General features: G+C 43.5%; 1 protein-coding gene across 1 annotated transcript in view; it reads left to right on the top strand.

Annotated features, from left to right (window-relative positions):
• Nucleotides 1-24,738, top strand: part of NCOA2 (nuclear receptor coactivator 2) — a 649,459-nt gene that overhangs the window by 206,725 nt on the left and 417,996 nt on the right. The window contains 1 exon segment of the mRNA XM_029591446.1: nucleotides 19,075-19,195. The gene's annotated coding sequence lies outside the window, so the exon portion shown is untranslated.

The raw sequence follows: 24,738 nt of genomic DNA, 5'->3' as shown, positions 1-24,738 counted from the left end.
ATAAAAATAGAAAAATAGTTTGGCATATTAGGGCAACTTCCTTTGTCTTGGTCTTGGTCTGGTCTGGTGAAGCAGGCTATGTGTTGACAATGAGTGGGGTGCCCATTGCTGCTGTCCCAGCCACCGAAAGATATAGCCTATATTGCCATTATTGCTGGAAAGGTTACTTTAAACTGGTATGTAGGGGGCTGGTTGAAGAGGTTTAGAAATGTGTAACTATGTAATGCACTTTGACATGTGGGTAAAAATCGGAAAGAGTGAATGGGACGATATTCTGGTTGAACCAGTGCCCTATCTCTTCCCCTTAGATTATTTTCTTTCTTTTCTTCCTGCACACTCTGCCCCTATGTTAATTCATCCCTATTCTATCCTATCACTCCCTCTTTCTTTCTGCATTGTTTTACTCCTCCCACTTCTCTTGCAGTTCATGCTTGCCAGTCAGTAATGCGATTCCTGCACCAGATGTTGGGAAGTGGAGCATGGCCACTCTAGGGTTTTAGACCAGTCAGCTCAGTGGAAACTGCTCTTAGATCTGTGGTTGAGAGAGATATTCTCTCCAGGTCATAGAGCTATTTTTTTTTCCAAAGTGCAGAAATTGGAAGCATATGATGCTATTTCAGAAAAATGACAATATATACTTTTTGGGGAGTGCAGAAAGAGGAAAAGGTTACCAACTTTATTTTATTTTTTTAAATCATGCTGCAGCTTGTATTTAAATCCTCTTGAGAACCGTGCTCCTGAATTCCTTCCTCTGTATCTGCAGGATTGTGCCAAAGCTGCTACTTAGTTTTGCAATTACTGAAAAGATTGAGGTGCTTAATGCTATGAAATGGTTTTTCTGATAAGGTGGCAGCCAGGTGAGCCAGATGCTCGGGTGCTGCTTGCAACAGGCACCCAGTGGCTCCTCTGACTCCCCCCCGCCCCCCTCCCGTGGTTTACCCATAATCTGAGAATTCCATTGCTCCTGCTGAGTGGATGAAGGGAGGTGGGGGATTGTCTCTTCCATCTTCCCTATTCCCCCCCACACATTGCGCCTGTTCCTTGTGGCCTCGCGCTTCCTTCCAGGCCTCTACTGGCGAGCTGCGCAACACACCGTGACATCAGGTGTTTGAACTGACGTGGAGGTGCAGTGGCTGATTTCCTGGGTGGAAGGAGTTTCGGGCCATCTGCAGTGATGTCACCATGTGGCCGGCCTGATGTCACTTTACATTGGTCGGTCGCATGGTGGGGGGGCTGCATGGCATTCTAAAAGGGGAGAGGAACTCATGCCTCGTCCCTTTTCGAAACGCTTCCTGGCTAGCAGACTACTTTGCGTCCTTCTCGGCCCCTTCCCCCCACAGCCTTGCTGCCTTCAACTGCATCATTTCAGCAGTATTCTTTTATATGTTTAAAGGATTTTATTAAACATTTTGCAAAATAGAAACAAAGAAATATAAAACAAGGGAAGTTCCAGAAAGAAATTCAGACAGGTCGCTGCAGAGAAACAGTCATAACACCTCTCGGATGGAGCAGGAGGAATCCGATTGTGGGAATCAGATATAAGATATATAATACATACAATGTGCCAGACAAAAATAAGTAAAATTAAATTACCTCTTGTAGGAACGATACCTCCTGTGGAAACAATATAGACATACATGATCCTAATCATCCTTACTGAAACTGAACATAAGGAGGAAACCAAAAGAAGAAATAAAGGAAGAGAGAGAGGGAAGAGAATAGAGGAGAAAGAGGAGGAGGCAGAAATAGACAGGATAAAGGAGAAAAAAGAACAGAGGGAAAAGAAGAGTCGAGATTAGGGACAGATAAAGAACTAGCTAGGAAGAATATAAATGGTCAAAATAAGGAAACCGTCATACATACATTCATCAAGGTAGAGAGGTTACATAATCCTCAAGTGGTTTCCAAACCTGAGCCCAGGAGGCCATACGGTTACATTTAATGGCCATAGCTTTCTCATATTTATAGTACATACAAACAGAGTTCCACCACCAAGCCTGCGATAATAGATCACTGCGCTTCCAGTTGGACAGTATCGTGTGAATAGCAATGGTAAGCAAAAAATCCAACAATTTCCTGTGGGGCAGGGAAAGTGGAATAGATGGGTTGGAACCCCGAAAAAAACAATACAGCATACGTAAGTGGATGTGAGAAAGAAAGAATAGAAGTAATCGTAGACCAAACTTGGAGCCAAAACGTGCGGACATAAGAACATGAAAAAATCATATGTTCAAGAGTCACTCGGGGTGTGGAGCAAGACCAGCAGTTGTGTGATGCAAGTAAACCAGCCCTATGTAGCCGCCAGGGTGTCCAAAGGGCTCTATGTAGTAGGAAAAAGGAAGATTGTGTCAAGCTGGTGGATAGGGTGATGCGGGTAGTGACAGACCAAAGGCGCTTCCAAATATCTGGACTGATTGGAGCATCAATCTCCTTAGTCCAAATGGGGTGGAGCCCAGTGCGAAGGACATTATGCTCTGCAGAAACAATAAGTTTATATAATTTGGATGCTAAGTGTCCTTGAAGACCATGTTCCTGGTATACCTGTAATAGGTATGGGGAAGAAGTGAGCGATACGGAGGAGTAGGGGGAGGCAGCTACAATGTTACGTAATTGAAGCCATGCAAAGAATTGAGAAGATGGCAGCCCATATTGCTCCGTGAGCTGAGCAAACGAGCGTATGGTAGCATCTTCTAGTATGGAGGCCAAGAACCATATGCCTTTGGTCTGCCATAACGGCCAGTTGAGAGGGTGATTAACACAAAGCAATTTAGAATTCCGCCAAATGGGGGCCATGGTAGAAAAACTCCATGAACACTTATGTGTAGGGCGGGTGGAGTCAAAAAGGGAGTACGCTTTATGTAGCGAGCGTAGTATAGAATTAGATGCCAATCGTTTGGATAATTGCATCCCTGGGAGGCATGTGAGGGGAAAAGGAGACACTGGTTCCAAATCCAACCATCTGGGCTGACTTCCCGTGGTTGGAGAAGGAAAGAAATGATGATGAGCTTGTTGTAGCATGAAAGCTTGATGGTATGCATAAAAATTCGGGAAATTTACACCACCTTCAGCCTTAACCAGCTTGAGTTTAGACAGAGCAATCCTGGGAGTCTTATTTCTCCATAAAAAGGAGGTTAGTAGTCTATCGATCTGCTTGTAAAAATTGCAGGAAAAAAAAATGGGAATCATCGAGAGAACATAAGTTATTTTAGGGGCAACCACCATTTTTATAGTATCTAATCTTCCCCACCATGTAAGATGGAGGGGCGACCATTGAATGGTAAGGTCTTTGATCCCTTGGATAATAAGAGTTTCAGCTTTAGCAATTGTTAAGTGAGGGTCGGAGTAAAAGGAAATACCCAAATATTTGAGACTTGGGGGAACTTTGTTTATGACAGAGTTAGTGAGATCCACCAGAGAGCCGAGTGTGTTAAGAGGGAGGAGTTCAGTTTTGTGCCAGTTGATCTTATAACCGGAAAGGTCAGAGTAGGCCTCAATTTGTTGGAGTAAATTTGGAAGGGAAAGGTCAGGTTGAGAGAGAAAGAGTAAGACATCGTCTGCATAAGCTGACAACTTATATTCATTAGAACCAATTTGTATACCTTTGATGAGCGAGTTCTGTCGAATGGCACTAAGAAGGGGTTCCAAAGCCAGGTTGAAAAGCAGCGGGGAGAGAGGGCATCCTTGGCGTGTACCCCTATGTAAGGAGAAAGGAGGGGATCGACGATTATTGAGATACAAAAAGGCCGTGGGAGAATAATACAAAAGGTTGATCCATGAAATAAAATTGGGGCCAAAACCAAATCGTTTTAGAGTGGCAAAAAGAAAGGACCACTCCACACGGTCGAAAGCCTTTTCTGCGTCGAGAGAGACAGCAATGACCGGGGAGGGGGCAGAAAAAACCGCTTCATGGATATGGAAAAAAAGCCTGGTGTTATTCGCTATGAGCCTATTCTTAATAAATCCTGATTGATCTGGATGAATTAAGGTAGGCATAATACGGGATAAGCGTGTAGCTAATATTTTAGTAAAAATTTTGTAATCCGTATTCAGTAAGGATATAGGCCTATAGTTGCCAACTTCAGCTGCATTTCTACCCGGCTTTGGAAGAACTACAATACATGCGGCAGAGAAAGAAGAAAAAAGATTTGGTTGATCCGGTGCAATCGAATAATACTGTTGAAGATGGGGTATAAGTTCCTTGCGAAACGATTTATAGAAGTCCGCATTAAAGCCATCCGGACCAGGAGCTTTTCCGCCAGGGAGGGCTTTAATAGCAAGTTCTATTTCCTGTGAAGTTATTGGAGACTCAAGATCTTGAAGTTGTTGCGTCGATAAGGTTGGATGATTAAGTGTGGAGAAAAAGGAATGAAGATCTTCCTCCGACGCTTGGACTTCATTCTGATATAACTGAGCATAAAAGTCCCGGAATGCATGTAGAATGTCTTCGTCTTGCGTAAGAACTTGCCCGGAGGCAGATAGAATTTTAGTAATGCGCTTTTTCTCCGCTCTCTTCTTTAAATAAGAAGCTAGAAGGTGGCCGCACTTGTTATTCTCAGCATAATATGTAGCCTTAGTATGAAAAGTAGAGAGGCGGACCGAAGCACTGAGGAGTTGGTTGTATTGAAACTTGGCTTTTAACACCGCAGCTAAAGAAGCACTAGTCGGGCGCTGAATATGCTCAGCTTCCAGTAACACTATAGAAGCTTGAAGGCGATCCATGTCCGCTCGGTCAGTTCTCCGCTTATATGCTGAATAGCTGATGATAGCGCCTCTAATGGTAGCTTTATATGCCTCCCAGAGGGTGGATAATGAAATATCGGGCGAAGCATTGTTAGAGAAGTATTCGTTGGTTTGATCTCGAATGCATTCCACAAAGGTTGAATCCGCCAATAGCGAAGAGTTGAATCTCCACATTTTATCGGTGATGATTGGAGACAGTAAATTACATTGAAGGATGATTGCAGCATGATCGGAAACCAAAATAGGAGCAATGTCCGTGGAGAGTACTTGAGGGATTAAGCAATGTGAGGCTAGAAAAAAGTCTATACGAGAGTAGGAAGAGTGCGGAGCAGAAAAAAAGGTGTATTCCTGATCTCTCGGATGATGAAGACGCCAAGGGTCCGAAAGTCCCAATGTCGACATGAGATGGTTGAGAGCTTTGCTTGATTTGGAAACAGATAGGCGTGCCGTTGACTTCCGATCCATGAAAGGATCTAGGGTCTGGTTGAAATCGCCACCGATGATAGTCTGAGTAGAATCGTACGCAAGGACCTGGGAAAACGTGGTATGAAAAAATGTAGGATCATCTTGGTTCGGAGCATACAGATTAAGGATGGTGTATACCACTTTGTTGATAGAGACTTGAATGAAATTCCACCTACCATCAATATCTGCTGATTGCTGAATAATCGTTGCATCCAAGCTTTTATGGATAAGAATAGCTGTACCACGCTTTTTATGGACTGCAGAGCTAAAGGATATTTGGCCCACCCAGTGCCTCTTTAATTTAAGGGATTCATGAGATGTCAAGCGGGTTTCTTGTATGAGGGCAATGTCCGCACGCAAAGAATTCAAGTAGGTAAGAATCTTCTTCCTTTTGATGGGATGTGAGAGACTTTGAACGTTTAATGAAACCACAGTAAAGGAGGTTTTGGCAGTAGACATAGTGAAGTGGTGAGTATCAATTAAAAAAAATTAAAATGATACCCCTATGAAAACCTCGCTGGTCAAATAGAAGAAAATAGTAAAGAAAAAAGAAGAACGCGCACAGAGAGAGGAGGAGAAGGTAGTAGACTGACGAGACAGAGAGAGAGAGAGGAAAAAAAGGAGAGATGGAAAGATTCAGAAAGATAAGAAAATGAAAAAATAAAGCAGCAAAAGAGAAGGAGAGTGAGAGAGGATAAGGATAGAGGAGAAATAGAAAAAAAAAAGGGAAGGTCAAAGGAAATCAAGTACAGCTAGCACTAACCGTGCTATTCGAGAAGTCCCTCTGGGGACTAGTGATGGGTGTCTAGGCGGATCACTGACCATCGCAGCAAACAGTTCCGCTCCTTTGGATGCGTAATAAGAAACCAGTCATTGAAGAAAATAAACACACAGCAATGAGATAGTATTCCAGCTTAGAATATGATCAGTCCGCGCTCTTTGGAAAAATCCAGAAGCCATCATATCTTGCCATGTAAGGCATCCCAATTATTGTCACATCAAGTAATCATGTCGTGTCCATTATCCACGGATTGAAGAAAAGCCTCTAGATCCTGAGGTTGTTGGTAGATCTTCGTATGATTCTGGTGGGTAACCCGCATTTGTGCGGGGTATAAGAGACCATATTTCGCGCCCACACGCTGCAGTCTCGGTCGCAAAGCGAGAAAGGCCTTACGCCTCGTAGCAGTTTCTTTGGCGAAATCGGGTACAAAGAGCACGTTATGGCCCTTATATTGAACCGGCGCTTGATTTCTGGCAGCCGCCAGGATTTGGAGGACTTGCGGATGACGCAGCAATTTAAAAATAATAGGTCGCGGATATTTAGAATTTGGAAGAGGCCTTGCAGGCACTCTATGGGCCCTTTCAATCTCTACAGGATATTGAAAATCAAGTTGGAGGCTGGAGGTAAGCAGTTTACTAATAAATCCACTTATGTCATTACCTTCCTCGCCTTCCGCGATCCCAAGAATCCGCACATTATTGCGGCGGTTCCGGTTGGATAAATCCTCCAAAGAATTTCGCATGTGTTCCATATTCTGCGTCATCTGAGGAACGGAGGTGGAATTCAGTAATAACGAAGCAACTTGGGTTTCCACATCATCCAACCGAGTGCGGTAAGTTTCAAGTTGGTTGGAAACCGCTAGTAATTCCCCTCGAATCGCATTAGTGGCATCGATATTAATGTTGATCAAGTCTTTAAGTTGCCTCAGTTCAGTGAGGACGACATCCGTTGAGGCCATGACTTTCGCCGGTGGGGCCTTGCTTGGTGACGGAGGATCAGCCTTAGACCTTTTCGTTCCGGCCGCCGCCGCGAAGGCTGCCTCTATTTTACCGGCTTTGCTGGCTGCCATTTAGCACAAAGAGGTTATGGAGCGATTGAGACCAAATTTATGCGCTGGAGATTATGACAGAGCAGATTCCTTCAGTTTGTTAGAGAAACTGGAGCGGAGGAGTTCGCTTAGACGGCCATTTTGATCCCAGCGCTAGAGCGCCCCCCCATTTCAGCAGTATTCTTATTAAATATCCCGAATTTGTAAGATCTGTAGCATTTTAAGAAAACATGAGTGATCAGACAAAACATATATCTGTTACTTTTAATATTTCAAATTAAAGCTATTATGCATCACAGAATAATACAAACATTAAACTATAGCAATAAAGGAAATAATAAAATGGTCCTGTTCAAATGTTTACATAACCTTGAAGGACTGGGCTGATAAACACTCTCATTGACACACACAAGCAGGCAGATACAGAATGGTGTGCTTGACTGAGCGCACCATTTAGTACCCTATTGGCCACGTGTTTGATGCACGTCTATTACTCCTTATACTGTAAGTGGTTTAGTGCATTGAAAATGCACAGCCAATCCCTCCCCCCCTCCCCCGAAAACTAGTAGCGCTCATCACATGCAAATGCATGTTGATGAGGCTATTAGTTAGTCGCCCAGGATACTGAGAGTAAAATGTGCGGCCTAGCCGCACATTTTACTCTCAGAATTCTGAGCAACCCAGAAAAGTGTACAGAAAAGCAGAAAAAAACTGCTTTTCTGTACACCCTCCGACATAATATCCTAGCAATATTAAGTTGGAGGATCCAAACATAAAAAAAAAATCTGCCCATAGGTCAGCGGGTTAGAAAAACATACTCAATTTTACTGGCATTTGTTTTCCTAACCTATAATCAGTGGGTTCGGAAACCAACACCGATAAAATAGAGTATCTGTTGTCGGGACCCGCTGACAGCCACCTCTGCGCTAGGGACGTTCTATTGTCCCTAGCGCCTCCTTATTAGTGCGACCCCTCATTTAAATAAAGAATCGCGAGCCCAGGAGAGCGGGCGCTCAACACGGAGCGCCCATTCTCCCACGATTCTTATTGTATTTGCCTGAAGTTGAGAGAGCAGTGAAGGGTAGGGTATCCAGACCTGTGCCTTGTTTGATTGTAATTAATGTCTGTGTATAAATAGTCAATGAGTTTCTTAGCACTTGTCATTTCATCCAGGGCTGCACTGACTTTTGGAAGCATGGGGAAAGCAAAAGAACTGTCAAAAGATATGTGAGCAAAAGTAGCTCAGCTTTATAAATCAGGAAAAGGATATAAAAAGATATCCAAAGATTTGAAAATGCCAATCAGTAATGTTAAAACTCTGATCAAGAAGTGGAAAATTATGGGTTCTGTTAATACCAAGGTAGACCAAGAAAGATTTCAGTCTTAATTGTGAGAGAAATTTTTTAGGATGCAAAGAAAAACCTACAAGCTTCTCTGAAACAGTGATATGGGTGAATCAGCATGCACAATAAGGAGATACTTCAACAAAAATGGGCTGCATTGTAAAGCTGCCAGAAAAAAGCCACTGCTGCACACGTGCCACACAAAAGCTTGCTTATAATATGCCAAACATCACCCCTAGGTGCCTCAAAACTTCTGGAACAAAATAATTTGGAGTGATGAGACCAAAATTGAACTTTAAGGTCGCGATTATAAACACTGAGAGAAGCACACCATCCTGACTGTGAAGCATGGCAGTTTATCTCTGCTGTTTTGGGGGCTGTGTGAGCTACAGCCGCACAGGGAATTTAGTCAAAATTGATGGCAGGATGAATGCGGCATCTTATCAGAAAACACTGGAGGAGAATTTGTATTTATCAGCCAGGAAGCTGCACATGGGGCACACTTGGACTTTCCAACATGACAACAATCTGAAATGTAATGCCAAGATTGTGGCTCCAGCAGAAGAAAGTGAAGGTTCTGGACTGACCATCCCAGTCTCCTGACCTCAACATCATTGAGCCACTTTGAGGAGAACTCAAACATGCAGTTCGTGCTGGACAACCAAAGAATTTACAGGATTTGGAGGTTTTTTGCCAAGAGAAATGGGTTGCTTTACCTCATAAGAAATAAAGGGCCTAATTCACAACTATCACAAAAGATTGTAAACTGTCATTGAAATAAAAGGGGGAAATACATGATATTAAAAACATATGCAAAGTTTTGAACAGGACCATTTTATTTCTCTTATTGCTATGGTTTAATGATGATGCATAATAGTTTAATTTGAAACATTAAAAATAAGACGTTTTGTCTGATCACTTATGTTTTCTTAACATTCTACCCATCTTACAAATTCTGCCAAGGATATGTAAACTAAGCAAAACGTGTTGTGTGGTTTTGTTTTTTTTTGTTTGTTTTTTTTTTAAATACAGAGGGTGGCCTCCCAATTTGGGCATAGCTCCTAGCTGCCTGCCTCCCTTTATAGGTGCCAGCTATTTAAAAAAAAATAATTATAATAAAACAAAACAAACATTTTAATAAAATAAACCTCTGCATTCGGACCCTATCTTGCCGAACACTTCAAAGAAGCAGCATGCGAGAGGACATAACCTAGTGGAGCAGCCCAGTACGCGAGTACCCAGCCCCACCACTGTGACCCTCAAAGCAAATGTCCTGTAGGTCATCTGCTGCAGCACGTGCCTATCATGCCCTCACACCTGGCACGGCCCCCCTGTTAGAAAGAGGTGCCCCCGCTGGGGAGGTAGAGGTGGGGCAGAAGTGCCACAACCCTAACCCCATGGAGCAAGTGGCTGTTATGGACCTGCAGGGGGCCTGATGCTAGGGTCAACTAGGTAGAGCGGGGGATGGCCCGTAGAGCAGGAGACTGCACCTCCCCCCCTCTGAGGTAGAAGAGGGCTGGCACAGGGGTTGCCATTCAAAGGCCTTGGCCCCCCCTGCCCCTTTTTCCTGTGTTGGAGCTACAGCAAGATGCTGATTCTTGGGGAGAGTGGGGTAGTGGGAGGCTTCAGCACTCATTGCCAGAGTGGATCTTCCCCACACATGTAAGGGGCTGGCCTCTGACCAACCAGCCTTCTAGGAGCCATCCCCGACAGTACCCGTGGTAGAGGCTGCATGCCTAGTCATGGGTAGGCCTCATAGCAGTTCCAATGGAGCAAATAATTGCTTTCATGATCAAGTTTGCAGTCATGGTCCGAGCAGACATCAGCTCGGTCCCATAGGCAAAGTGGCTGCTGCTCTCCTGAGGGTATGGGCCCCATTACAAGCGGTAGCCTAATAGGTTCTGGAGGTGAAGCAGCTTCACGTACTCTAGAGGCTTCAGGTTCCACCACGAGGCGCAATCAGTTGTGTCGTGGCAGCGAAGTGGTTCCTGCTCTTTCAGGGGATGCAGGCGCTGCCACGGGCAACAAGCAATGGTTTCCCGATGTCAGAGCGGTTCTAGTTCTTCTGGGGCTTATAGGAACCACCACGGTTGATGATCAGCTGGGACTCTGTGCTGGAACGGTTCCAGCTCCTCAAGGTGTTACCCTTATCCCCATCGCCCAAATCACCATGGGCACCATGGCGAGCCTGGTTCGCCCCCAAATGATTATAGGAGAGAACACGATCTCTAAAGTGGTTTGGCTTCGTTACCACACTCCTGGGAAGCATTGCACCCAATGTGTGTTCCCAGAGTGTGCGTGCACGCGATACTACCACAGTCATAGTAGTTGCTACAATGGTGAGAGTCATTCCCCTCACAGGCACAGTGACCACATACCTGGATGTGGGGAGGGCTCCAGCAGGGCTCACCCCCAATCTAAAGATAGGAGAGGGAGTATGTCTGTCGAGTCATAGGTCTGCCCATGCTCTGTCTCTCCCCTTCTTTTGCAGATCCAATTGAGTCACCTACAAACAATTGCAAAGGCAACAGGGGATTGTATATGGCTGCAGGAATATACATGAAATAATATAACATGGTGTAGCTTAATTTATTCACTCTCGTAGACCTCTACAAGGATCCCAGTTTTGCCACTTGGCTTCTTCAGGGGGAGTCCCTTGTTACCTTAAACACTGACATCTATACAGAACATAAATATTTAATAAAATCTTAATAGAAAAATGCAATCATGAAAATTTTTCAGAGAATTTGATAGTTGCACTAACAGTAAGAAGAAAACTGTATGCTTGGTACAACACGACAGGCAAACAACTTAAAAGATCCCAGCTCATTAAGTCCTTATAGTACATAACTTCTAAAAACAGAGAAACAAGTTAAACATCACTTAAAAGGACCTCTCATAGATAAAAAGGATAACCACTAAACCAATAACCCCATGTCAACTAAGAATAAAAACATGTAAAATGCTTACATTAAGGTGATAAATCAGAAGCCTGAAAAAACAGCCTGCTTTCCAACTTCTATCAGTCAGACCTTGCTGTCATGGCTGTACGTAATACCACCCAGTTTAAATGCTGAAAAAATACCTTCTCTCTCTGCTGGGGGAGGGGTCTGCTGAATGAGTACCTACCTCTACCGCTCCTCTTGAAGATGCTGCTAGAAACTTCAACAGGACAGAGGTCCATGATTCTTGTGGCACCCTTCTGGCTCTGGCATGTTTGGTTCCTGCTTCTGCAGGACCTTTTGGTGCGGGCTCCCATCCTGTTGGGGATGGCGCCTGACCTCATCTCACAGAATTGGGGCACTCTGCGCCACCCCTACCTCCGAGCATTGGCTCTGATGGCTTGGATGTTGAGCGCATAGTCGTCCAGCCCTTGCCTCTTTCAGATCGTCTCCCAGGTGCTGGTGGCATCTCGGAAGCCTTCCACCTGGAAGTTCTACAGCCTAAAGTGGAAAAGATTTTCTGTCTGGTGTGAGGGGCTTGGCTTAGATCTTTTCTCCTGCCCCCTTCCCTAGCTGTTGGACTACCTGTGGCACCTTTGTGAGTCTGGGCTTCAAACCAGCTCAGTCAGGGTTCATCTTTGCACTCTCATCGGGGTGTTGCTGGGTCATCTGTTTCGGTGCAGCTGTTAGTAGGCCGCTTCATGCGGGGCCTCCTCCAACTGAAGCCCCCTCTCTGGCATCCTGTTGCGTCCTGGGACCTCAACATTGTCCTGGCACAGCTCATGTGCCCTCCCTTTGAGCCACTACAATCCTGTGATATTCCTGATGGTGATTACTTTGGCTTGAAGAGTCAGTGAGCTTCAGGCCCTGGTTATGTACACGACTTTCTTCCATCATCGTGTGGTCTTGCGTACGCATCCTAAGTTTCTGCTCAAGGTGGTGACCGATTTCCACCTCAGTCAGTCAATCGTTTTTACCCACTTTCTTTCCGAGGCCTTATTCCCATCCCGGGGAGAGAGCTCTCCAGTCCCTGGACTGTAAGAGGGCCATGGCTTTCTATTTAGATTGCACAGCCGGCCACAGGCAGTCCACACGGTTCTTTGTGTCCTTTGACACCAACAGGCTGGGAACAGCGCTGGGTAAACAGACCTTGTCTAACTGGTTAGCGGACTGCATTGCTTTTTGCTATGTACAGGCAGGCCTTCAACTAGCCGGCAAGAGTAAAGGCACTTTTTGTGCAGGCTATGGTGACATCTGTGGCTTATCTGCGGGCAGTCCCCATTGTCCTAATTTGTCGAGCTGCAACCTGGAGTTCTCTTCACACGTTTGCGGCTCATTACTGCCTGGTCAAGGATGGTAAGGACAGCGCCTTCAGTCAATCCTTTCTGCACAACCTGTTCCAGACCTGAACCCAACTCTTCTTATTCGTGCCTATTGTGGGATCCAGACATTTCTCTGTCGGCACAGTTGTTGTGCCCATTGGCACCTTGCTCGGTTGCTGTTGACAAGAACAGTCTGGAGCTTGGTACTTACCCATCCTGCTTATGCTAGGAGAAAGCGCAGTTGCTTACCTGTAACAGATGTTCTCCTAAGACAGCAGGATGTTAGTCCTCAGGAATCCTGCCCGCCTCCCCCATGAAGTTGGGTTCTCCTTCCAGTTTGGTGTTTTATTTTTTCGCTCTTGTCTTAGCTATGTTACGAGACTGAAGGGGGACCTTGCATGGACTTGCAAATAGTGGCATGCTGGGCATGCTCAGTGTGCTGGCCAAAGCTTCTAGAAACTTTGACAAAAGTTTTCCATGCCGGGCTCCATCGGATGATGTCACCCACATGTGAGGACTAACATCTTGCTGTCCTAGGAGAACACCTGTTACAGTTAAGCAACTGTGCTTTTTCAAAGCTCTACTTATTGGTCAGCTATACTATTTGGCTAATTTGTTGCCACTTTATGCCCCACTGAGATCTTTGCGATCTTCTTAGCAGCAAGTTCTTGCCATCTTCTGAAATTAGGCTTGAGTCCTCTTATCATTCATCTTTTTTTTATAAAAACACTTTTATCGTGGAATGAGATCCCAAGTTTTGTTTGGTTTTTGAATAGAATAACAGCAAGTTCAGAAAATAAATTTAACCTTGGAATTCAGACTTAACATGTAGTTTTTTATTTTATTAGTTGATTTTACAGTTTTAAACCTGTTGGTTTTTTTCTGTTTATCTGATTTTGTGATGCATGATAGTTATTTTTTGTACTTTTTATTGAGAATGTTTTTATTGTAAGCTACTTTTGATGTGTTTGGAAAGGTGTTATAATAGCAATAAACTAAACTACTATTGCACCCCTCTAATAGCTTTTACATGAAATTCTCTTGTGCACTGTTGCTGGGATGTTCTATAGCATAGTAGTTAATTGGGATGTGCACTGTAATTGTCTTGAATATTGCAGAAAAAGGAGTAAAATCAAACTAGAATTGAAAAATGTCAACAGGCGAGAAATTTGTAAAAGGTGTTTGGTTGACTTGATTTGAACCTAATGTTCTGATATTTTTACTTCATTGGCTTTTCTCATCTGTCACACATAGGAGCAATTAACCAAGTAGAAGTAGATGATTGTGAACTGTGACTATTGTACACATAAGTAGTGAAGATGACTTGGAAGGATTCAGACTCCATTGTCTGATTTGTTGTACATAATTTAAAAAATAAATTCTGAAAGATTTCATAAGCCGCATCAACTGGCATGTGAACTGATGCATGCAAGAGCCAGTAAGATGCTCCTTTTTAAAAACTGGATCTAGCTTTTTCATATATCTAAAAACAACCCAAGAATACCAGTCTCCTGAGCAATACTTTTCATTTGGGGAGAGGCAAGGAGGACTTCTGGAGAAGTTACAAAAGCTTAAAGGTGTGAGTGAAAATACCTATTCTGCAGAATACTCCTCCCCTACATATTTAGATTCGGGCCGATTCAGTAAAGTCCGCGGGAGAGCGGACGAACCCCTGCTCTCCCGGTGGGCGCACAGGCCACTCGCCTGTGCGTGCGATGCAGTATTTAAATTAGGTGGTGCGGTAGAAACGGGCAATAGGAGGCGCTAGGGACACTAGTGCGTCCCTGGCGCCTCCTTTTGACCTGGAGCAGCGGCTGTCAGCGGGTTTGACAGCCAACGCTAAATTTTTCCGGCATCGGTTCTCGAGCCCGCTGACAGCCACGGGCTCAGAAACCATACGCCGGCAAAATTGAGCGTCCGGTTTTGGCCCGACAGCCGCCGGCCCATTTAAAAATGTTTTTTCTTTTTTTTTTTTTTTCCTTTTTTTACCCTTCGGGACCTCCGACTTATCGCCATGATATTGTCGGAGGGTGCACAGAAAAGCAGTTTTTACTGCTTTTCTGTGCACTTTCCCGGTGCCGGCAGAAAGGTAGGCGCTAATTTCTGAAAGTAAAATGTGCGGCTTGGCTGCACATTTTACTTTCTGTATCGCGCGGGCATACCTAATAGGGCCATCAACATGCATTTGCAAGTTGAGGGTGCTATTAGGTGCCGTGGGTTGGATGCCCGTTTTCCGCCCCTTACTGAATAAGGGGTAAGGGAAAACGCGCATCCAAGGGCAGGTTACTGTATCGGCCTGATTGTGAGGTCTGTATTCAGCTGCGGACTGTCTGGATAAACTTATTCAGGTATCCAGTTTGTTATTCAGTGGTGCAATTGTGCCACTAAATATATCCAGTTAAAACCAAATTATCTGGATAAGTTTATTCATATCACTTTAGGACTGGTCAGTGCCATGACTAGACTCAATATAACTTATCCAGAATAATGCTGAATATTGGCTTTATCCATATAAGTTAGCCCCATCCTGGAATATCTGATTTATCAGATAAGTTTTATGTAGTTAAAAACTTATCTGCATAAATCATTGGCTCTCTCCTTGGTAGGATTTTTAAATCTCGTAGTTTGTCAGGCTCAATGACAAACTTAGCTGGACCAACTAATTTGAATCTAGTTCTCTGTGCTTAATTTTGTCTTGGGTGACTAAAATAAGGGAGTGATCTGATGAATGTTTGCTACTAAGTATAACAGCATACATGCATCAGTGGCAGTGGTCAGAATACACTCTAAATTGTGAGGAATTTAGAAGGGCTGCAATGGTTGCATTTCATTATATCAGTTAATTTTCAGGTAGGTTGGGGGCTGCTTTTTTGCTAGGATTTTATTTATTAAAAGTTTTTATGTCCTCCTTGTAATAGAAAAAACATGCCACTGAATTATTTTAACTCTAGGCCATATATAGGTCCTAAGGAGGCGTAAAAGTAAGTGTCTTGACAAAACTTCACATTTGCGGAATTAAGCTTTCTGGTTCACCTTTGTAATAAGAGAGTAGAATTTTGGGGTAATATCTCCAAAGGGGTTGATTTTGCATATACCTTGACAAGAATGAACATCATCCCTAAGCCAGGCTATGTTTTAGAATGATATTAATTTCTCAAATTCACTGCTCATGCACATTGTGGAGTTCATAAGATGATATCTGGACAGGCAACATGTCAAGATGCACCTGAAGTTCTTTTTTTAATTAGGCCAGTGCCACCTAATACTATTGGGGCTATTTTTGTATCTGTTATTTTTTTGATTTCTGATTGATCATGTGATACTTAAGGATTTTTTCTTAGCGTGTATAGTGATCGTTACCTCTGTTTTTGTGTGTTGTGTGATTAGGCTCCTTCGTTTTCAGTTTAAACTGATTTTCACCTATAAATTTCCAGATTTTTGTGAAAGAGAGAGTTAATTTAAATGACTTTCATTTTATTAAAAATATAACTGCAGGCTTGTGTGCTTTGATAGCATTACCTCCTCCAGCATGCGAATAGTGGGCCATGCACAGGCATTGGGTCAGGATTGTAGGTGTAGCAAAAATAGGCAGGAGTAGCATGTATATGTAGCTATGCCCCACCTATCCATACTGTAGGTGAAAGAAGGAAAACTACCAGTGGAAGAAGGAGATTGGTCTACTACTGGAGCAGGATCAGCAGAGCTCCTAGGGAAGGAGGCTGGAGTAACCATTAGAGCTGTTCTACGGAACCTCCCCACCGAGGCCTTTGGGAAAATAGGCCACTGCTGAACAGGCATATACTGAATATAGCCTCCCACAGGAGTGAGAATGGGATAATGGGAGGGGTGAGCACAAACTGCGGCTGTAGTCTCCGAGGGAAGGAAGAGGCAAGACACCTTTTAAATTAAGGAGAGGAGCTACCCTGCAAGAGCTGAAAAGGGGAGATGAAGTAGTTAAAATTTTCATCTAGCCCTCTGAATGATGGAAATAGCAAGAGCTATGCTGATTAAGGGCCTAGAGTAGGGATTCACAATTTATAAGCAGAGCTAGATACTTTAATCAAATCCTTCTCTCGCTCTCTCTATATATAAAATAGAAACTGACAATGAAGGTCCCTGATTCTGCGGTGGCAGGTTTTGTGCTTGTGTGTATCTTATCATTAATTTAGTATCATCCTTTGTTTCACTGCTTTCCAGCGAGAACATTAAACGTGCTATAGGCGTCAGAATTACATTAAATCTTTCATGTACAACTATACAAAATCATTGTAGAACAGCAACATAAAGAGCAATACTATTTCCAATGGTGTGAATGGGAGGAGGGGAGAGACAGTAAAACATACATTAATAATTTAATAGGCAATTACATAGATACCTAATTATCACAGGACAACGCCAGAAGGAATTCCAATACTTATATATGGAAAAGGGAAGGAAGACATCACTTCAGAGTATGACAGGGAGAAGCAGGGCCCTTTTCTACTATTTCTGTGGCTGAGAGTTATGCTTGTACGGTAACGAGCTCACTATTGCTGCTCCATGCCCACACTGGCGTCCCGGAGCCTTATCTACAACTGTGTTCACATATACACGTCCCCTTTCATAACAGACTTGTGGTGTCCGCGGAGGTATGGCTGCCCGCCGGGGCACCATACAGTGCTACGAACTTCATACTGCTCAGCAAGTTGTTTGCAACTAAGAGACGATCGGAATTCTATGAGTATGCCCCTACTACACGTGAGTCTAGAGAAGGGGATGGCCTTTATCGTTTTACTGTGGGGAGCGGAGAAGTACGTCTTTGACGTCATGCGCCCCTCCCACCAATTGGCGCGGCGGCCATTGGCAGGCCGGCACGCTTACGACATCAGCACGTTTGGACGTCAAGCTCCCCTCCCACCGCAGGCCGCCAGCAGGACAGCCCGACGGACAGGGTGAGCTGGTTTTTTTTTTTTTCTTCTTTTTAAATATAGGGAAAAATATTATAGTAAAACTACGTATTTAATGGCGATAGGATTTGTTGTAGGTTTGTTGCTATGCATATATGGAGAGTACATACAAAACAGTGCTACCCAGAAGTGAGGTACGGCCAGTTCATGCACACCTCTTCAACTGCTTTTGCGAGCATTTTTAGATTTTAATTTCAGGATATATCTGGTTTGTTGCTAGCAACTTTTAATATTGAAGTAAAAGTAAAACAAACTAGTAAATGGGAAGCTATTTTATTTTCCCTTTCAAGTAACTTGGTACTTGTTTTATGTGAAAATGTTTTAAAGTATTTTATATTTTGCAATAATGTATTCAAGGAAACTGTTGGAATGCAGGAGTTGCTGCACTGCCTGTCTTTGTGTTAGAACTTGTGCCTTGCCTTGTAAAGGACAGGAGTAATTCCCATTTGCTGATATAATAATTTAATGGTAAAAGTTGTTTGCAAAGCTTACTGAGGCATAAACTAAGAATAATGTTTTCAGATTCTTTGGTAAAGTACCAAACTTTCTAGTCCTATATGAAACCCATTTAATGAACATTCGTTTTAAAAAAAAAAAAAAAAGGTTAAGCTATAATACTCACTTATGCATTTGTTTTGGTATTAGTAAATGGCAATGCAGCTGTCAGTGTCATTATAATGCTGCACCAGATCCGTGATCATGAAAACTGCACTGATTTGAACAGTCCTGGTTAAATTATTTAAAAATGCTTTTGGTCTTTGCTACATTGTTTAAAAATGCCTTTGGTATTTGCTTTACTGTCATTTCTATTTGAATTGTATGTTATCAAAGCCATCCATAGTTTAGCTAGGGTATGACACAAGATGGGGGATGGTCTGAAGGATGTACACACAAGCCAAAAGTCTGTGCAACCTTGTTAGTGTATTAAAAATATCAATATTAACTAGGAAAATGTTCTAGACTTCAGTTATAATGTTTCAAAGTATACGAGAGTGTACCCATTGACTGCTACCAATTCATATAAAAATGGTTGTTAAATTTTTAGTTAATTTCATTGATTGGAAGGAAGCAGACGTGCCTTGTGAGTAAGAATTTTGGAGATTGTAAAAAAACCTGATGCTGTAAGAAGCATGAGACAGCAAGTTGTATTTGGTTCCTATGGTACCTCCAGCATCGTGCAACTGAAAATAATGTAAATACCTAAAGAAAATGTAGAAATAGCAATATTGTTACCAAGTGACAAGAAGTTTCATCCAGAATTAATGGAGCCTACTTTCCTCAATGTGCATATGTCTGCAGTTCATACATCTGTGTGGATCTGAATAAAATATCCCCCTCCCATCCCTGTCAGAATTCTCATGTCCCCCATTGATGTCTTGATACTTTGTGGATAGGATCCCAAATCAAAACTGAAAATTGTCATATAGATTAACAATTCTTTTGACCAAGAGTATGTTTTACTTTTTTTTTTTTTTATATATGTACAGGTGAAGGGCAGTTTGGCTCATCTAAACTGGAAATGTGTGTTTAGAAGGATATGGACTCCTACCCAGGAAGAATGCTCACCTAGTCAGAGCTGCTTCACTGTAGCCAGTTTTGAGACAACTTGTGAGTTTTACAGAACTAAAAGTTAACAATAAAAAAAAGTATATAGATATGTATTTTGTTTAATCAGGTGATACCTTTTTATTGGATTAGATTAATTTATATTTCTTGGCTAGCTTTTAAGAGCTAAAATTCTCTTCAAGTCAGAATTCAAATGTGAAATTTAGGAGACTGGGATTGGCAAGCTATCCAATTTTATTAATGGTGATTTGCAGGGTCATTTTAGAAAAGCAGAAAATGCACATTTAGATTTTGAAGGTTCTGTTTTCCTGAGACTGTGACCCCTTACTTTAAAGTTGTAGTCTACAAAAATAATCCATTAAGATTGATCTAGTCTTTTGTGAATTATGTGTTTAAACATTTGATACCTTTTTAATGAAGTTAAGTAAATTAGAGTGTACTGCTTTACTGATCTTCACTCATTTTCTGTGTAGACATCACACTGATATGTGAAAGCATACAGATGGAACCGAAGACTGGTCTCGGGGGGATTTACTGTAAAAAGTATTCAGCTTTAATCGATCCTGCATGCTTATATTTGAAGTATAAGTCTGTAACTAAAAAGTTATTAGTTAAAGAAACAAACCCCCCAAAGCCTAGAAGTAATACAACCTGTCTAAAATAAATAAATAAAACATTAAAAAAACCCTACAATACAGTTTATATTTTACACAATCGAGGTGGCAATGTTTTTTCTACCCCAGCAACATTCACTTACTACTTTGACCTTTCAATTCAATTGGGGCCTGCCTCAGCTAGGGCTGTGAAGTTATAAGCCTCATTCACAGCTACCCAAGGCTTCCCACTATTCCTATTCCTGCACTTCCCTTCATCTGTTAACCCGAATATCCTAGTATGGTTCATACCTCCCTTTAGAGCCCCAGTATTTATTCAATCTGCATTCTGCCCATAGATGTTGCTCTGTGATGAAGTAAGTACTACACTTAAAGGAAAAGACAGTGCTCTAAAAGCTAATATTTCTAATCTTTTTTTTTTTTTTTTTTATATTAACATCTGTGTTAGTCTGCATTGCCACAGTCCCAACAGTAGTTTTGTTTACAGAACACCTGAGAAGCTGTGAACTATGGTGCAGTCAGCCTCATGATGGGCTGGTGGGAACTCCCACGCATGCTGCGCAGGGTCTCGTATGGTTGGCGCAGCCTAATCAGGGCAAGAACCCCCTCCGCCGCCCGCCCGCCTACCGGGGAAACCGCGTGGAGGCCCGAAACCGCGCCCCATACAGACCAGCCAGCCAATCGCAAGCCTGCAGGGGCCTGCCAAGTAAGGACCTTTAAATTCCAGCGCCCTTCCATGGCGCCGCGTGCCGGGCGTCGCGCACATGAAGGCACGCGACCTAATGGGCCTGCCTCTTAGTGCGCCCCTTCGGGCATCCACTTTGTGCCCGCCCCGCCCCGCCCCCCCCCCCCCCCCCGAACTCAGGTGACTGCAAGCACCAACGTCATCGCTCTACGGTGTTGGTTCCTACCCAGAGACAGCAATCTATCAAAAACATTGACTATCAGAGCATACGGTCTCCATTGTTATTACCATACTTCGAGCTCTATATGTTGTAATTATATGCTGCATTACCCTACTCTTTACATTGAATATTGTACTACCCAGAGATACTCAGCTATACACTGTAACTACTCCCCCATTGAAATATTTCCTTCTAAGTGACAATACCCCCTCCACTCTTCACCCCACCCCCCAAACTCCTCTCTCTGCCTCCAGTCTTGCACCATCATGTTAAACTTCCCCATCCCCCGTATTCACCACCCATCCCGTAATCTCCTCTTTGTCCCCCATACCAATCTGCCAGCTCAGCGTAAATCCCTCCTCCCCATCCTCACCTCCCCTCTGACTCAGCTATTAGGACTCACAGCACTCTTTAACTGTTTGCACTGTTTAACGCGCAATCCCTATCCAAAAAAACCCCCCATACTCAACGAGCTCCTGATAGACTGCAAGCCTGACATCTGGGCAGTCACAGAAACCTGGCTCAAGGACTCTGACCTTGTCCTATTAAATCAGCTCCCTACCTCCTTCTATGACATATTCACCATACCCAGACCCAAAAAAAGAGGTGGAGGCCTCCTCCTAGCAGTAAAAAAGCATCTTAAAACTCAGACACACAAGCATTGACACCCCATCCAAATTTGAACTTGGCCTGTTCAAATCACTGGAAATCCAAATCTGCCTTGTCTAAAACCCCCCCCCCCCCCCCCCCCCGGCCTCCTAGAGCACAACCCATCCCCTCTAATAGAATTCTTATCTGAAAACATTAATATCGAAATTCCAGCTGTCATACTCGGAGGCTTCAATCTCCATGTTGACTCCATCCCACTCTCCTCCTCTTGCGATACCCTCCTTAGCTCACTTCAGGTCATAGGCTTTAGCCAACTCATCTCTGCCCCTACTCATAAAGCCGGACATACATTAGACCTCATATTTGTAAACTCAAGCATCTGCTCTCCTAACTTCCCCCTCCTGCACCCCAGTACCCTGGTCAGATCATGTCCTCATTAAGGCCCAGCTAACCATAAATGCCTTGAACACCAGAACTTCTTCCCACAGTAACACCATCACCTTCAGAAAACCGTGCCCTTCTGAGGACCTAATCGCAGCACTCTCCAACTCCCTATCCAAACTTGACTGCACCTCCCCTGAAGTTGCCCTCAACTCATGGAACAAACTCGACATAGCAAACGAACTATGTCCTCTCACCAACCGAGACCTACACCCTACACCAAAAAATAGAAATCCTTGGTACACATCAGAATTAAAGACTATGAAAAACAACCTCAGACTGAGAGAAACTGGGGCAAGAACCCCTCCTTGCAAGTAGCAGCCATGTACAAATCCAGTCTGCACATATACAGACTTGCCATTCTTAAAATGAAACGTGACTTCTATGCTTCCAAAATTCACCAATACATGTACACCCTAAAGCACTTTTCTCTTATGTATCTGACATCACTAAGTCTTCCCCGCCTGCCATCTCTGACAACGAAGCCACCAGTAAATGTGAAGAACTTGTCCTATTTTTCCATAATAAAATAGCAAACATCCTCCAAAGATTCCCCGCCACCTCACCCACCATGCCCATCATCCCGACCATCGCCAATGCTAATCTAAACTCCCTCGACCTCATGTCCGCCAAAGAAATTGAATCTATCCTTAAAAAAATTAAACCAGCATCCCACCCTACAGACACCATCCCCACAAAAGCACTCCTAACCATCCCCAACACCATCGCTAAACCCTTAGCCGACATCATCAACTGCTCCATATCCCTTGGCACAGTCCCCGACACCCTCAAGCATGAAGTTGTTAAACCCCTCATCAAGAAACCCTCCTTGGACCCAAAAGACCCCGCCCATTACCGCCCCATTTCCAATCTTCCTTTTATCGCTAAAATCATGGAAAAAGGTGGTCAACTCACAACTTACGGACTACCTTGACAATAACAACATTCTCCACCCTGCTCAATTTGGTTTTCTTAAACACCTAAATACTGAAACCCTCTTACTCATTCTCTCTGCCCTACCCACAGCTATATCCTCGCCCTCCTCGACATCTCTGTAGCGTTCGACACAATAAGTCACAACCTACTTCTATCTCGACTCTCCGACATTGGCATTTCAGGCTCAGCCCTCCTTTGGTTTACATCATACCTTGCTAACAGAAAATTCTCTGTCAAAATAGGCAACTCAGAATCCTCTCGCCACTCCCTCACCCAAGGAGTCCCACAAGGCTCATCCCTCTCCTCCACTATTTAATATATACTTTCTTCCTCTCTGCCACCTCCTAACCGACCTGGGCCTCAAATTTTACATCTATGCTGATGATGTTCAAATCATCATCCCAATACAAGACTCTATCTCAGAAACACTAAAATTCTGGGAGAAAAGTTTAAACTCCATACACACCTTACTCGCAAATTTCCACCTTTCCCTGAACTCATCCAAGACCGAGCTGCTTCTTATATCCAACCATCAAAGCCCTAAGCATCCACTCTCAAGTGACCCAGCCTTCAATACCATTCCCTCTCAACCCTGTGTACGAGACCTTGGTGTACTAATTGACCAATCTCTAAATATGAAAAAACACATCAACAAAGTCCTAAAGGAAGGTTTCTACAAGCTCAATGTCATGAAAAAGCTCAAACTGCTTCTCCACACCCACGACCTTCGCACAGTCATCCAGGCAACCCTCTCATCCAAACTTGACTTGTAACTCCCTTTTCCATGGCCTCCCCTACTCCACCATAAGACCACTCCAAATGCTATAGAATGCTGTAGCTAGAACCATCACCCATGCCCGCAAATCTGATCACATCACCCCTATCCTCAAAGATCTTCATTGGCTCCCCATCCCTTCACGCATCCTCTTCAAAGCCCTTACCATTATTCATAAATCTATTTACTCACACAATTCTAACTGGCTTGACGAGCCATTTCACTTCATACAATCCAGTCGTCCCACTCGAACGAGTCGCAACGGCATGCTCCATATCCCTTCCCTCAAAAAGGCACACCTATCCTCCACTAGAGATAGAGCCCTGTCTATTGCAGGCCCCGCCCGATGGAACACACTACCTGTGAACCTCCGCCTTGAGCCCTGCACCAGCAAATTAAAAAACAAATTAAAGACCTGGCTTTTTAAACAGGTATACTCAGAGTAGGATCCCCCCGCCCTCTACTCCCTCCTTATCCTTCCCTCTAATTCATGTATACTCTTGCTAAGACATTACCATGTAATCATGTAATCACATTATTTACTCTGCCGTTTATTGTTGCTATGACTTCATTATCTTATGATGCAATCATGTTAGTCTTTCTCCACAGTTTTGTGCCTTTCTCACTCTGCCTTCCGTTAGCTACCTTTTTTTTTTAGCTTCTTAGTCTCTGTTCCCCCATCCCCATTCCCCGTATTTTGTAATTTCCATCTTCAGTTTGGATGTAAACCGATATGATGTTCCCACTAATATCGGTATAGAAAAGCCTCTAAATAAATAAATACATTTTCTGAGCATAGAGCCAGCATGTCTGTGTCCGTTCTGTCAGATTGTCACCTAATTGTTAGGATGTTTTGTCCTGCTGTTCACAGAGAACACCTGTTACAGGTAAGCAACTTTGCTTTACTGTACATTGAAGCATTATCAGGCCGATACAGTAAAGTTTGTGGGAGAGCGGGCGAGCAGTGTGCTGTGCTCGCGATACAGTAAAACAAAATATTTAAAATAGGGCCTGTGGTAAAAAGAGGTGCTAGGGACACTAGCGTGTCCCTAGCGCCTCTTTTTGGACAAGAGCGGCGGCTGTCAGTGAGTTTGACAGCCGATGTTTGCCGTCGTCTGTTCTCGAGCCCGCTGACAGCCATGGGTTCGGAAACCAGATGCCGGCAAAATTGAGCGTCCGGTTTTCAAGCTGCGGGCTGATTTTCAAAAAATTTTTTTTTTAATTATTTTTAACTTTTTTTAACTTTTGGGACCTCCGACTTAATATCGCCATGATATTAGGTCGGAGTGTGCACAGAAAATAATT

This window comes from Rhinatrema bivittatum, chromosome 2 (genome assembly GCF_901001135.1).
Source record: "Rhinatrema bivittatum chromosome 2, aRhiBiv1.1, whole genome shotgun sequence".
NCBI lineage: Eukaryota > Metazoa > Chordata > Amphibia > Gymnophiona > Rhinatrematidae > Rhinatrema > Rhinatrema bivittatum.
Note: the sequence above shows the minus strand (reverse complement) of the source record. Positions and strands in the feature narration are given on the sequence as shown.